General features: G+C 41.0%; 1 long non-coding RNA gene across 1 annotated transcript in view; it reads left to right on the top strand.

The window, feature by feature from the left end:
- Nucleotides 1–12,545, top strand: part of LOC111737552 — a 163,856-nt gene that overhangs the window by 16,971 nt on the left and 134,340 nt on the right. Inside the window, exon 2 of the long non-coding RNA XR_002779471.1 lies at nt 11,398–11,511. This is a non-coding gene — a long non-coding RNA (uncharacterized LOC111737552). The remainder of the gene's footprint in view (nt 1–11,397; nt 11,512–12,545) is intronic.

Below are 12,545 nucleotides of genomic sequence, written 5' to 3'. Positions count from 1 at the left end.
TAGGTGAAGAACTTTTAGCTTTATTTGTTATTCAGATATTGTACATCTTCCATTTGTATTCAGAATTTCCACCATAATGCTAGAGTAATCCTGAAATTCCAGAAGGCTAGATAATTCAGTGTCTCATGGAATAAATTAAGGGGCATAATTAGGATTAAATTCTAGTGAATTTGGGAAGCTGTGCATCCTTACATAAGCGAACTCAGCTCTTGCAAACATGTGCTACTGAAAGGTACCCGTGGATGCGTCCTCAATTCCAGCAGAAGCTGCGTGCCTTTTTGTGATGGTTATGAAATTTGCTTTAAGTCCCTACAAGTCTTTCTTAACCTGTGGATAGTTATGCTCTACAGTTTTATTATAATCTAGTCAGAAGTCATTAGCAGTGAGTTTTCCCATGGAAACAACATTTTAAAATGATAGGCTTCCGTGGCAACCCATAAAAGCTTATCAAACTTCACAACTTTGGAATAGGGAATACCTCTAGATTTAAGAGCAGAGCCAGTAGCTGATCCCTTATTAGGGCAGTGTCATGGCAGGAGCTGGGGAGTAGGAAGTGGGGTCACGAACGGTGCGTGACAGTGTCTCCCGTGGATGGCAGCAGCTCTGTCGTGGGTCTAGGAGCTCTTTAACCACAACTATACCAAAGTCATTGAGCCCCAGACATTGGTTTGTGATGACAAACTTCCGGGGTCACATCTATTATTCATCAGGAATTTGGGGAGACTGAAAATTTGTTTTCTTCCCGTGGGATTCAGTATCTGAAAAGCATCACCTCTCTGGACAGATTCACAAGCCTAGCTCATAAGTAGTTTTTCACATGAACACTTCCGGACTTCCTCTGCAGTCCTGTGAGCACCAAAAAGGCAGAGACTTTGAATATTTTGCCCACCACTGCAGCTTTGATGACCAGCATATGTTCTGACGTATCATAGGCTCTCAATGTATATTCATCAAATGAATAAATATTCATTGATTACCCCCTTTCAGCTGCCGGCCTTGTGATTATCAGGAGATTTCATCAGCCAAGTTACAGAGAAAGAAAGTTCCCAGGTTGGGGCACATTAGGCATGTGGGTGACTGGAAGGCCCACTTCTTCACCTGCTGGATGCCTCATAATTTAGTTGGAACCAAGCTCAGGTATCTCCTCCTCCAGAAAATCTTTTACTATGCCACCTGCCTCAAACAGAGACTAAGATGCATAGTCTAATATTATCCTATGATTATTACTATATTATTTTTATTATTTATCACTGCCTCACATCATTTTTATTATTTTTTGCCTATCTGTCTCTTAAACTGGGAAACCCTTGAGATTTATTTCTCTTGTGAAGCCACCATTTAATCCAGTGACTGACACAAAGTAAGTGCTTAACTGGGGCAGGCAGAAAAATACCTACCCCCATGCCCGTAAAGATGTCCAGGTCCTCATTCCTAGAAACCATGGACATGTTAGGTTACATGGCATAGGAGAATTAAGGTTACAGATGGAACCGAGGTTGTTAATCCACTGAGCTGAAAATCATGAGATTCCCCTGGATTATCTGGGAGCACCCAGTGTAATCAGAATGGCCTTGAAAGTGGAAGAGGAAGCAGAAGAGATGGTTGCAGGATGCAACATGAGAAGTACGCGACCCTCCATAACTGGCTCGGAAGAGGGAGGAACGGGGCCTCGGGCCGAGGAGTGCCAGCACCCATGGAAGCTGTAGAAGGCAAAGAACAGATTCTCCACCACAGCCTCCAGAAGGGAACACAGCCCTGCTGACATTTGGCGTTAGCCCAAGGAGACTCACGGCGGACTTCTGACCTACAGCACTGAAAGATGACAACTTTGTGTAATTGTAATGCACTGATTTGTGGTAATTTGTGATAGTAGCAAAAACCAAAAAATACAAGTGTCATCTCCATAGTCACCGACTGGGATGTGAATAATGGACCTGTGCAGTGGTTTCCCAGAGAGCAGTCCTCGGGTCCCCACGTCACAGGTGAGCACAAAGCCCGGTCTGTCGAGCCCTTCCCGCTTACCTGTCTAGGAATCCACAGTGAGTACCCATGTCTGAAGGATGGATCCTGCTAGTTTCTATCTCATTTTGTTAAGGTCAGAATTTAAGGACTTACATTCTTACATTGAGCAATGATACAAGTGCCATCAGAAAGAGTATTAACGCATTAGGATCAGATGCCATAGGTCTCTGCACATGCTCTTTCATGAGTGACCCCAATCAAGAAATGTTCTATGGGACGAAGAATCGTGGGCAGAACCACTGTCTGGAGGGATGAGTCTAGGCTGACATTTTCTCCTGCTACGGCCACACACGTCAGAGTGGCTGACTGTCCAGGGCCACCGTGTTTCTTTTAGAGGAATTAATCTCTCCTGTTCAGAGTCACACTTAACCAAAGTCTGGAACTCCCAAACTAGCATGGCCTCCCTCCCTCAAACAGGTGCTGGCAGGTGCCTATCCTGAAGCAGTGTCATCTGTCATCGGCAAGGGTCCCACTGGAAGCCCTGCGGCTGGGGCTCCTGGGTGGTAAAGCCTCTGCACACCCCCGTCCCCACTGTGGCTGCCCCAGAAAGGAATCATCCCACAGCCCTGGAGTCAAGTAAGCCAGACCAGGTACCCGAACCCCTCTCTGGGAAGCTCCTTGAGGATCCAGCCACACCGCCATTTCCCAGGACACCAGCAGCTGCTCCGGGACAGGTTCCGATAGGACCCAGAGCCTGCCTTCCAGACAGCGTTCCACTCCCGCCCCCAGCGTGAGTGCTGGAGCCAGTCCAATGCACTGAAGTCGGAGTGGCTTTATTTTCCAAGGAGTGCATTGTTTTGTTTTTGTTTTTGTTTTTGTTTTGGGATCTACCCCCAACTGTCTCCCTAACTTTGAATCTGAAAAAGGAAACTCAGGTCTCCATTTCTTCCTAATGCGCCACGCCCACTCTCCCACCCACCCCCTCTCTTCCTCTCTTTCTCTCTCTCTCTCACACACACACACACTTCACCTCACACAAAAATTCTCATACAACCTTAAACTTAGATAACTTAAAGCCATTTCATAATAAGAAAAGTTTTCCAGTACGTGGAAATAAGTGGGATTTTTTTAAATGACAGATTCTTTTTTTTTTTTTAGGAAAACGGCCTCATCAGATAGCCCTGTGCATGCTTGTTGCTTGACTGACTGACTGATGAATGCGTGGATGGAAAGAGGGAACCCCTAAGGATTTTTAGGATGATTGGAAGAAAGCAGAGCTCATCCAATGCAAACTCACAGGAGGAAGGTGGATTGGTTGCAAAGGGGTGGGTTAAGGAGTTGGTTTCCATCCATATTGATAAGTAGAATGTCAGGAATTAAAGAACATGAGATAAATTTGTTACCCAAGAAAGAGGACAGTCGAGTGGGGTGGAGGTACCAGGGATTGTGACCTGATTCCAGAGAAGTACCGGAAGCTCATTCTCCTAGAAGGGTTAATAGCTTGCCAATGGCTCACCTTCTTTGGCACTCTCCCTTCCCCCAGGTTGGGAGGTATAAATCATTGACTATCAGGATAACGAGAAGCAGATTTGCGTCTGCTAATTTCTGGGATATGGAAGGTCTTTAGGAAAAGCCTCATAAGACATTGTTGAGTGTTATGAGCTCTACCACCTTGACAGAAGGCACATGTGGGATGCAGACGGGCAAGTCTGTGCACAAACGTGGTGGATGCTGCAGGGGAGGGCAAAGTTGACAGGTCATACCGGTAAACCCATCGTGCGCTCTGCTAGATGAGGAGCCTCTTCCTTTATTTCAAACCCCAGAGCCAACGACGAGGAAAATGTAGTCTACCCTTCTGTGTGCTCTAAGTGTATGCATCCTTCTCTTAGATGGAGGCTGGGGTCTCTTCACAATATCTCTTCACAATATCTCTCTCCCTGTACTCTGAAGAGAGTCAAGAAAGGCTGGTCAGAACCAAAGACCCCTAAGTGAAAATTGCTAGGAGTGCGTAGAAATGAAAAGTGAATGCAAAAATCTGCTTCATATGAAGTTAGTGTAAACCAGAAAGAGTAAGCCAAGGAGAAAATCTTTCAAAAAGAAGCTTGCCGATAAGTCCTGAAGCAGGAACATGTCACGAAGTAGGATGGCACAGCAGCAGAAGCAAGGTGCCTGGCTTCCTCTCCCTGAGCCTCAGAGGCTCTTTGTTGAGAGGCGGCACGCCCCTCTCTCCCGGTGGAGACCCTGTGCAGAGGCTGGCCTCCCTCCAGAGCAGCTGGCTGGCTTGTCCTCTGGGTGCAGAGCTAGGCAAGCGCAGGGTAGAAAGAGCTTCTCCAGGTAACCCTGCTGGTGGGTATTGCACAGGACCACAGCAGCCCACGACTGTTATGGTCGTCTTGTGGTGCCAGGTCAATACAGGGACCTACCACATTTATTAGGGACCTCTGACACATGAGCCATAACATTTCAATGTGGCATTTTCAAGCTTGAGTGAAAATGAATGTTGTCTAATGGTTATCTTATAGTATGCAAAGGAATGGATTAGAGACTGTCACAGAATATTAGGGTAGGAAGGAAACAAAGATTGTGTCTTAAATCTTTTATTCTACCTATGGAGAAACCAAACTTCAGAGGGAGGAAGACTTAGGCTACCCATTTTGTTGAACTTTGTAGAATATTTTGGACTTCCTGAACACTATCTGTCAATTCCTCTATGTAGGATCAACCTCAGGGTACATTTTTGAAATGTGTCTTATCCCTCAGAAATCAATTTTTTGTTGTAATGCAACAGGTAAGCAAGAGGCCAAGGAATGGAAAAGAAGCTAAGATATATTTTATACCATCTAATTGCTTATAGTATAATGGAACAATTAACTCTAACATGGGGTAATAAATGCTATAGAATTACTTTCTTCTTAAAAGAAATACATCATATGCCTACATTTCACAAAGTAGGAAAAGGCCATATTCCAGAGCTGGAGTTGTGAGCTAAGTGATTTTCAGATGAGTAAGGTGTTACTATAAATACTTGAGATGTTATAATAATAAAAGCATCATAAGATGAAAAAAAGAGAGACAAAATAATTTAAGTAAATTTAACTTTTATTACACTAATGAAAGAAACTACATTATGAAAATTTTAAATATATGTTATGAATATTGTGAGTTTGATATATCAGCTTACTTTTTTTTGAACACAAAAAGTTATAGTAGCTACATTAATCATATTGGATATTAGTGCTACCCTCTGTGAATTTTTGCCTGCCAGAAAACATTTTGGAAGGAATTATGTTAATATAATGAGGGTAAGTTGCACTTGGTTAATTATTCAGTAGATCAAATCAACAAATATAGTCTTATAGCCTGGTTGTGTGTGTGTGTGTGTGTGTGTGTGTGTGTTTGTGTGCGCGCGCGCGCGTGTGTGTGTGTTGGTGCCGGGACTTAGGGAGGGGAAGTGTGAGGCTAGCTCAGATCGGAATATCAAAGTAAGAACCATAATGTTGGCGAATACAATATAATAAGGCAACTTTAGCAGCACAAACTATCATCTGTGAGTACTAGACAATATAACTCATGATCAAGGCCACCTCAGGTTCTCAAGATGAGAGTGACTGATGTGCTACCCTATGTCCTCACACCTTTGGCCCCCTCCACCCTTTCTTTGCTCTGCCAGGAGGCATATGAAATAATCTCTGCACCTCGGGGAAAGACTCAAACCCTCATCCTCAAAAGCTGCCCCCTCCCTCTTATATGCAGCCAAGTCTTTGACCCCACCTTGTTAGCTGGCATGACCCGCAATTAGGGGAAAAGAATAGGATGAGGAAACAGGTTATTAGCTCTGAACATTGGCTTCATGTGTTTCTGAGACGATACTGTGCACAAATGAGATCAAAGGAGCAGAACTAACATGAGCAGAAGGATAGGACCTGGAAATTATATCTGCACATGGACTGGGAAGGTGAGAGACGAGACAACACTCTACACAACTGATGGGGCCCTTATCATCTCCTGAAAACTTATTCTAATGGAAGCAGGGAAAGGGTGGAGATTGATACCTTTTGAAAACTTCTCCAAAGTTCCTTCCCCAAGCAAAATCAGAGAGTAAGAATCATTTTATGTTCAGTGTCCTCCCACATTTCAGCATTGGACTTAATCATTAACTCTTAAATCATGTGGTTGCAGAAAACTGACATTGACCTTCATTGTCCTGCCCTAAGTGACTGCCACTTATGCAATTTACTTCTAGTATATACACCTTTTGGGATAGTTACCACTTTTTAATCCAGCACAATCCTATATAAGTTGATATGTATTATAAAATAATTTATTCTATTCTATATATACATTTTTTTTTGAATCATCATTCTACAATATTTCACAAAAGGCATTGATTGCCAGATACTCTCCTAGCTAAACAAATTTTAGAACCACTGGACTAATTGAGTTTTGGTTCAAATAATCATCCCTTCAAATCTCCCCTCTTGTTCTGGCCCAGCCTAGCCAAATACTTAGGTGAAATGGGTATGTTGACAGCCTACGTGGCAGTTTGTTTCAACAGACTACAGTGACTCTCAGCAGCTTTCTTTCTGTATGTGCATGTCTAATCTTTTTGAGACTAGGCCAAAAGGAAACAGGAAACTCTGCTTTAAGGTTTCTTCAAGTATGGCCAGCATAGATTGAGTTTTTGGTGGTTGATTGGTTCATGAAGTTAGAATTGCTGTGGGCTGATATAGAACCTAAAGCTGTTGGAGAAAGTAGAATCTTGGAGCCAGAATAGACTTTCAGAGATGCTCTAACTTAGAAGATTACTGAAAAGCTCTATAGCCAGAAACTCCACAGCACCCCATGACAGAAATAGCAGGGCACATAGCTCTTAATTCTGCTCAACCATGGGTCACCTCCACCCTGGCTGCCATTCTAGTTCTCCTGGCAGTTTCGCTGTCCTCTTGGCAGTTTTTCTTATTCAATTTTTAATTCTTGTGTGTTACCATTGCCCTGATATTGACTGTGTCCAATAGATTTCTGCAAAGGAATCCCCCAGGCAATGTCAGAAAGGGTTTTTATACTCTATAGAACTTCCCTAGTAACTGTTTTTCCTTTTCACCAGAACAGGTAAGGTTGTGATTGCTACTGTTAAGTAAGATATGGACTGACTGCATGTAGAGAGTGATTAATATGTTTAAATCCCTCTCCGAGGCTCCCTAAATAGATCAGGGAAACATGGGTCCCTTTGCAGCTCTCAAAAAGCAAAAGTATATTCTAATAGATTTGCACAGTGAGTGGAGTTCACCGTTGAAATTTCTCCAGGAGAAGTTATAATTAAGTTGCATCTCTCAGGATCATGATAGCACAGAGAAGTGTCCTCGACAGAATGGCAGCTTCTACATTCTCCATCAGGATTTGGCTACAGGCCATGAGCACCCCTCTGATTCAGCCCCCAGTCAACAAGTGGCAATTGCCATCTTGATGACCCAGGACTACTACTTGGATCATTCCAAGCTGAGGCTGAAAGTAGTACAGGGAACATCTGTAAAGTGTTAGGATATTGCATTTCAAAAAAAATAAAGCACACGTAAAGCTGATAAACCAATCTGTTCCTACGTGTCTTGAAGTTTCCTCTCTTTGTTATTAATTAATTAAGGTATAGGGTAGCCTAAAGGGAGGAAGCACCCGTAACTTTGACAGATGATAAAACAGGCAGCAATTCACCAACCGGATTGAACAAATGTCTCAACTTTCCTAGTGGAAGTTTTTTAATTCTCAAAAGTAGCCAAGGTAAAATTTCTTAAAATTAATTTGAATTTGCAAAAATAAATATCCTTGTTTTTCTACTCTTCTCTCACAAAAATTTAAAGAGCTGGCCTTGGAAGGAAGGAAAACTTGAGATCCTCAGGGAATATGCTGCCTAACTCATGAAGACTGGCTGGCGTGTGGGAAACACTGCCTTGAGTAAGGTGTCCTGAAACACAGCAGAGGCATGTGAGGATCACTGAGGCATTTCAGGGTTGCAAAAGGTTGGATGCTTTCTTATCTAATCTCTGCTTAGGCAGTTCATTCTTTTTTGGACCACTGCTTTAGAAGTTCTTCCTCCTACAGACCTAAACTCTGCCTACCTAGCACTTTGTTCCTTGCTTCACGCCTGAAACCCTGGGATCCTTTCAATTTACAGGTCTTTTAGGGACACGCAGACACTACCTCCTCCCTTCTCCATTCCTCAATCCAGGTCTTCTCTGGGCCAGATACACTCAGTTCTCACAAGTGTTCAATGTAAGATCTTTCTTCGCTCTCTTGACCTCCCTTCTTTAGACCAATTCTAATTTGCTAGAGAAATCTTTTCCCTCATATAGAAAGAACATGATACTCCAGGTGAGATGAACATATTTCTAAAAACTAGATATTCAATGACTAGCAAGTCTAAACACGAGTATTTTAAAATGTCAAGAAGAGTGGGATTTCACTGATTAGACAACTTTAGAATTTTCTTTATGACCTTAAGATGCAGTACCAAATAAGTAAAAGTGATAAATTGCAAATGTGCATGTGCAGATGTAGACATTTGTGTGCTCTCAGGGTGGTCCACTTGATGGAGGGTCCTTATAAACCGCATTAGGTCCAGAAGCTTCCAGAATGCCTTGAGTTCAATTTATGAGGTAGGCTTTCTTTGGGGGTCTACCATACATAAATAACTATTGATTAGCTTCCTAGAGACAGGTTTTTAGTAGAACTCTGAACAAGGGCATTAAAGAAATGCCCCCAGTGGGGTCATTTTTGTTGACCTGGGACTACATAAAAATAGGAGTATCGAATGCTTAATGTCACATTTTATTGCTTGGTTCAGCTAATTTGTCTTGTGGGAAGCAAATGTTTTTGAAAGCATTCCAGAGCCTTTGTAGTGTTAAAGCTCATTACCTTGAATTTCATATGAGCCAAAAAATATACAACCAACTAAGTGCCGTGAACCTTAGCAAAATTTCATGACTAGACAGAAGCAAAGCTGTGAGTATCATGTCATGCAAAACTAAGATGAATTTAGCAGATGCATTCTTAGTAAAATGCAATATAATAAACTTGGAGGGATTCCTTTGCTACTGTTTTTTTGTTTTTGTTTTTGTTTTTAAGCACTAAAGGTGATCTAATGAACAGAATGAAGAAATGTCGAGTATACCTTCTTTGGGGAAATTAGGTTACTTTTCTACTAATCTTTAACTCTCGATCTGAATGGATGAGCTTAGAAAAAAACTGTACGTTTTACCCAGACACTACTTGAATAGGCCAGAATACATTTTTCAGTTCTCTACGACAGGCCCCATCCTGTGGCAGGTTCTTTCATATACATAATTCAATTCTAACTCTTAAGGAATTGTTATCCCGTTTTCCAGGTAAGGAAACTAAGGCCCCAATGTCACTATTATGATTTTTTTAAAAAATGATTTGTAAGAGCCAGAATTTTATTGCTGTTTCTCAAGATACCCACAGTCTGATCCTGTTTACCTTATTAGAATTTCTTTCCCATTCATATCTTTAAGGCCCTCTAACTGAATGGATCACGTAGCAGTCATCAAACAATTTGTGTATTCAAAATCTCACAATTTTGCTCCCCCTGAAATATTCTATCTTATCTATCCTGTCTGTTGAAATCTATAATTGCTTCTATAGGAAACTCTCAGCTGGCTGTGCACTCTTAACATCTCGTCCATAAATGCTGAGCAGAAAGTCAAACATTTTGCTGCTAATGCATTGAAACAAATCAAAATATAAAACAAAAATTTAAATGTCCTTTTTGTTCTGTAAGTAAGCTAACCTGTGTATTACAGGGTTCTATACCAAGTGCTATACATTACAGTACCAATTATACATAAAAATTATTCTTATAATGTCTAAATCACTTATTGATATTAACACATTGCCGGCATGAGCATTATTTTGATACAAGTGTCACTAGATAAATAATGACCCCATCTAAAACTTTATTTTGACAGGGAGATGTGTGCACGTTTTCAATAACTTTTCATTAAATAGGCAGTCCTTATGTGACTCAGCTCAGTAAATAGAGAACTTCTCTTAATATTAGTCCTATTATTCATGGTACTAAATCCTTTATCATCTTCAGCTGAACTTATACAATTACATTAAATTATTTTTATTCCATATATTTCTGTCTGAGATATTAACGTCATAAATATTTCTATCATGAAGTAGGTCATGAAAATCATTTCTTAGAATGTTATACTTATGAACTTGATTTTATTATGTTTTGTTCACCTTCACTCCCCAGAGATTTACAAATTTTCTTTGGTCAAGTGTCAGGATACATATGAATTCAACATATTTTTTACTTTTTGACATCAAATCATAGTCACATTTTCATATATTAAATTATTTAATAGCTGCTTCTACTAAAATGACAGGTTTTTTTAAAAATGTTTTATTTTTGTTTCTATATCTTTTGTTTCTCTTACATAGTTACCTTGTCAGTTTCTCTAACTAAAAGATTCATAATCTATAAAGCTAAAAACATATTCTAAGATTATAGTTATTATTTTCAAATTGTGTAATTTCTCTAATTTCAGAATTTTTATTAGAGTGACTATTGAAAACTTCGTTTCAGTTTCAAAGGCTTTTACAGCTCTAACACTATCATCTGTGTTTGAGATTCAAACATCCCTCCGGTAGTCATGATTTCAATTCTACCTATATCAGTCTCTTTTCTCTGATGTTCCTTTGATGCATAGTAAGATTTATTGACTTGTATATTTTATCTTTATCAGAGAAATAACTTAGTACCAAACTAAGACATCCAGAGATATTTCTCAACTGTGGTGACTTGCCAGCTTTTCTCTCTAGCCGTGGTACCATTTATAAAGCCTAACCCTTTGATCTGTAGTTTCTTCTTCAATGCATGGGGGAAATACCCTCTCCTATATTTGTTAAAAAGACTACCTGAAATGCAATGGTATGTAAAAACCTGACACACACTGGGCATGCCACAAATTACACCGTAATCATTATTATCTGTGATATACAATTTTTTTTTTATGTCCAGCATCTTTCTTCCCTTATTTTGACGATAGAAACCCTTTCTTTGGGGACCTTCTCCCCCGGTTCCTGCTCTAAGCATGGGTCTCTGCAGGCTGCCAACTCCCTGACTCCTGTCTCCAGGACATGTAAGCACATGATGCAGATCCAGATAACACACGATGACACACAATGCAATATTTGGATGATGTATTATAAAACTTCACACTAGAAACCTATATAATTTTATTAACCAATGTCACCCCAATGCGTTTAATTTAAAAAATTAATAATGCTGTTTCAGCCCTCTGGCAAGTGATTGATCTGGGAATGGGAATATGACTCAAGGTACAGAAATCAGTTTTCCCCATGATTCCCTTAAGGGGAACATCTAGAGAACATTTCTTTTCCTTTCTGATAAAGGAGCAGCACGGACATGATGACTGGAGACCTAGTGGTGACCTTGTCCTCTACACTATGGAGACACTGGAGAGGATACAGCTGACACCAGAGAGAAATAGTAGAGACTGGAAAAGGGTGAGTCCAGCCACTGCAACTCTTCCATTAATTTTATGAACTTTCAACTATTCTTAAAATGAACATGTTTTAAAGCAAGTTCGAATCCATCTTTTGTCATTGTACCCAAGAGCTTTTCTGACGGGTATATCAGTTTGCATAAAGAATCACAGCACTGTCATAAAAAAAAAAAACAGCGGAGAAGACCCATTTCAAAAGCAAACAGTGTATAAAGTCAAAAAGGAAGGACCCGAGACAGAATATGGGTGTAGATTCTTGAAAGAGAAAAACACCCTCAGATGCTCCGTGAGGAGGTTGTTTAAAATGCATCAGTTGGGGCTTGGAGCCAGCACTTGGCGGAAAGTAGATAGTGAGAGGATGGATGGCTGCTGGATGGGGAGTTTGTAAGCAGAACATCACACTGCAACTTTCCTTAACCTAGTGTGTCTCCTGTGTGAGATAGATCTCTGCTGGCTGCCAATTCTTGATTAAAGTCATCAATGTTATTTTCCTTTCGGTTATTTGGTTTGTACAAGGCGTCTTAATTTTCTGGTACTCTTATCCATGTCTATCCAACTCCAAACACCGAGCTCTTGACCACTTCATGGTACTGAATCGGCCCTGTCTTGGTGAGGGAGGGTTGTGCAGCTGTGCGTTTTGGCATTATTTTGGCTGTAGCATGTCCAATTGCAGGAAGTAGACCAAGTTTCTAGTCCGGAATCACTGGGTAAGAGGCTACCCAGAGAGGACTGGCATAACTCTTTAGACTTGGCTCGTTTTGTTTCGGTTGACTTCAGAGGAACCCCGACGTTCCTCACATTCTCATGCTGGATGTTCTTCTCACAATCATCAGGCCCTCGGGCTGGGTTCGGGAGAGGGCATCTCTCTTGCAAGGGTGTGTTCCCTGAAGTCTCTGGGAAATGCTTGTGTTTTCGGTGTCGTCGTTATTGTTGTTGTTGTTGTTGTTTTCATGCTGCTATCCACCTCCAAGGCACGGGGAGCCTCCTGCTCTCTGAAATAGGGTACTGTGTAGACCTTGGAAGTTTAGTTTGGGA

Source organism: Pteropus vampyrus, unplaced genomic scaffold (assembly GCF_000151845.1).
Source record: "Pteropus vampyrus isolate Shadow unplaced genomic scaffold, Pvam_2.0 Scaffold28, whole genome shotgun sequence".
NCBI lineage: Eukaryota > Metazoa > Chordata > Mammalia > Chiroptera > Pteropodidae > Pteropus > Pteropus vampyrus.
Note: the sequence above shows the minus strand (reverse complement) of the source record. Positions and strands in the feature narration are given on the sequence as shown.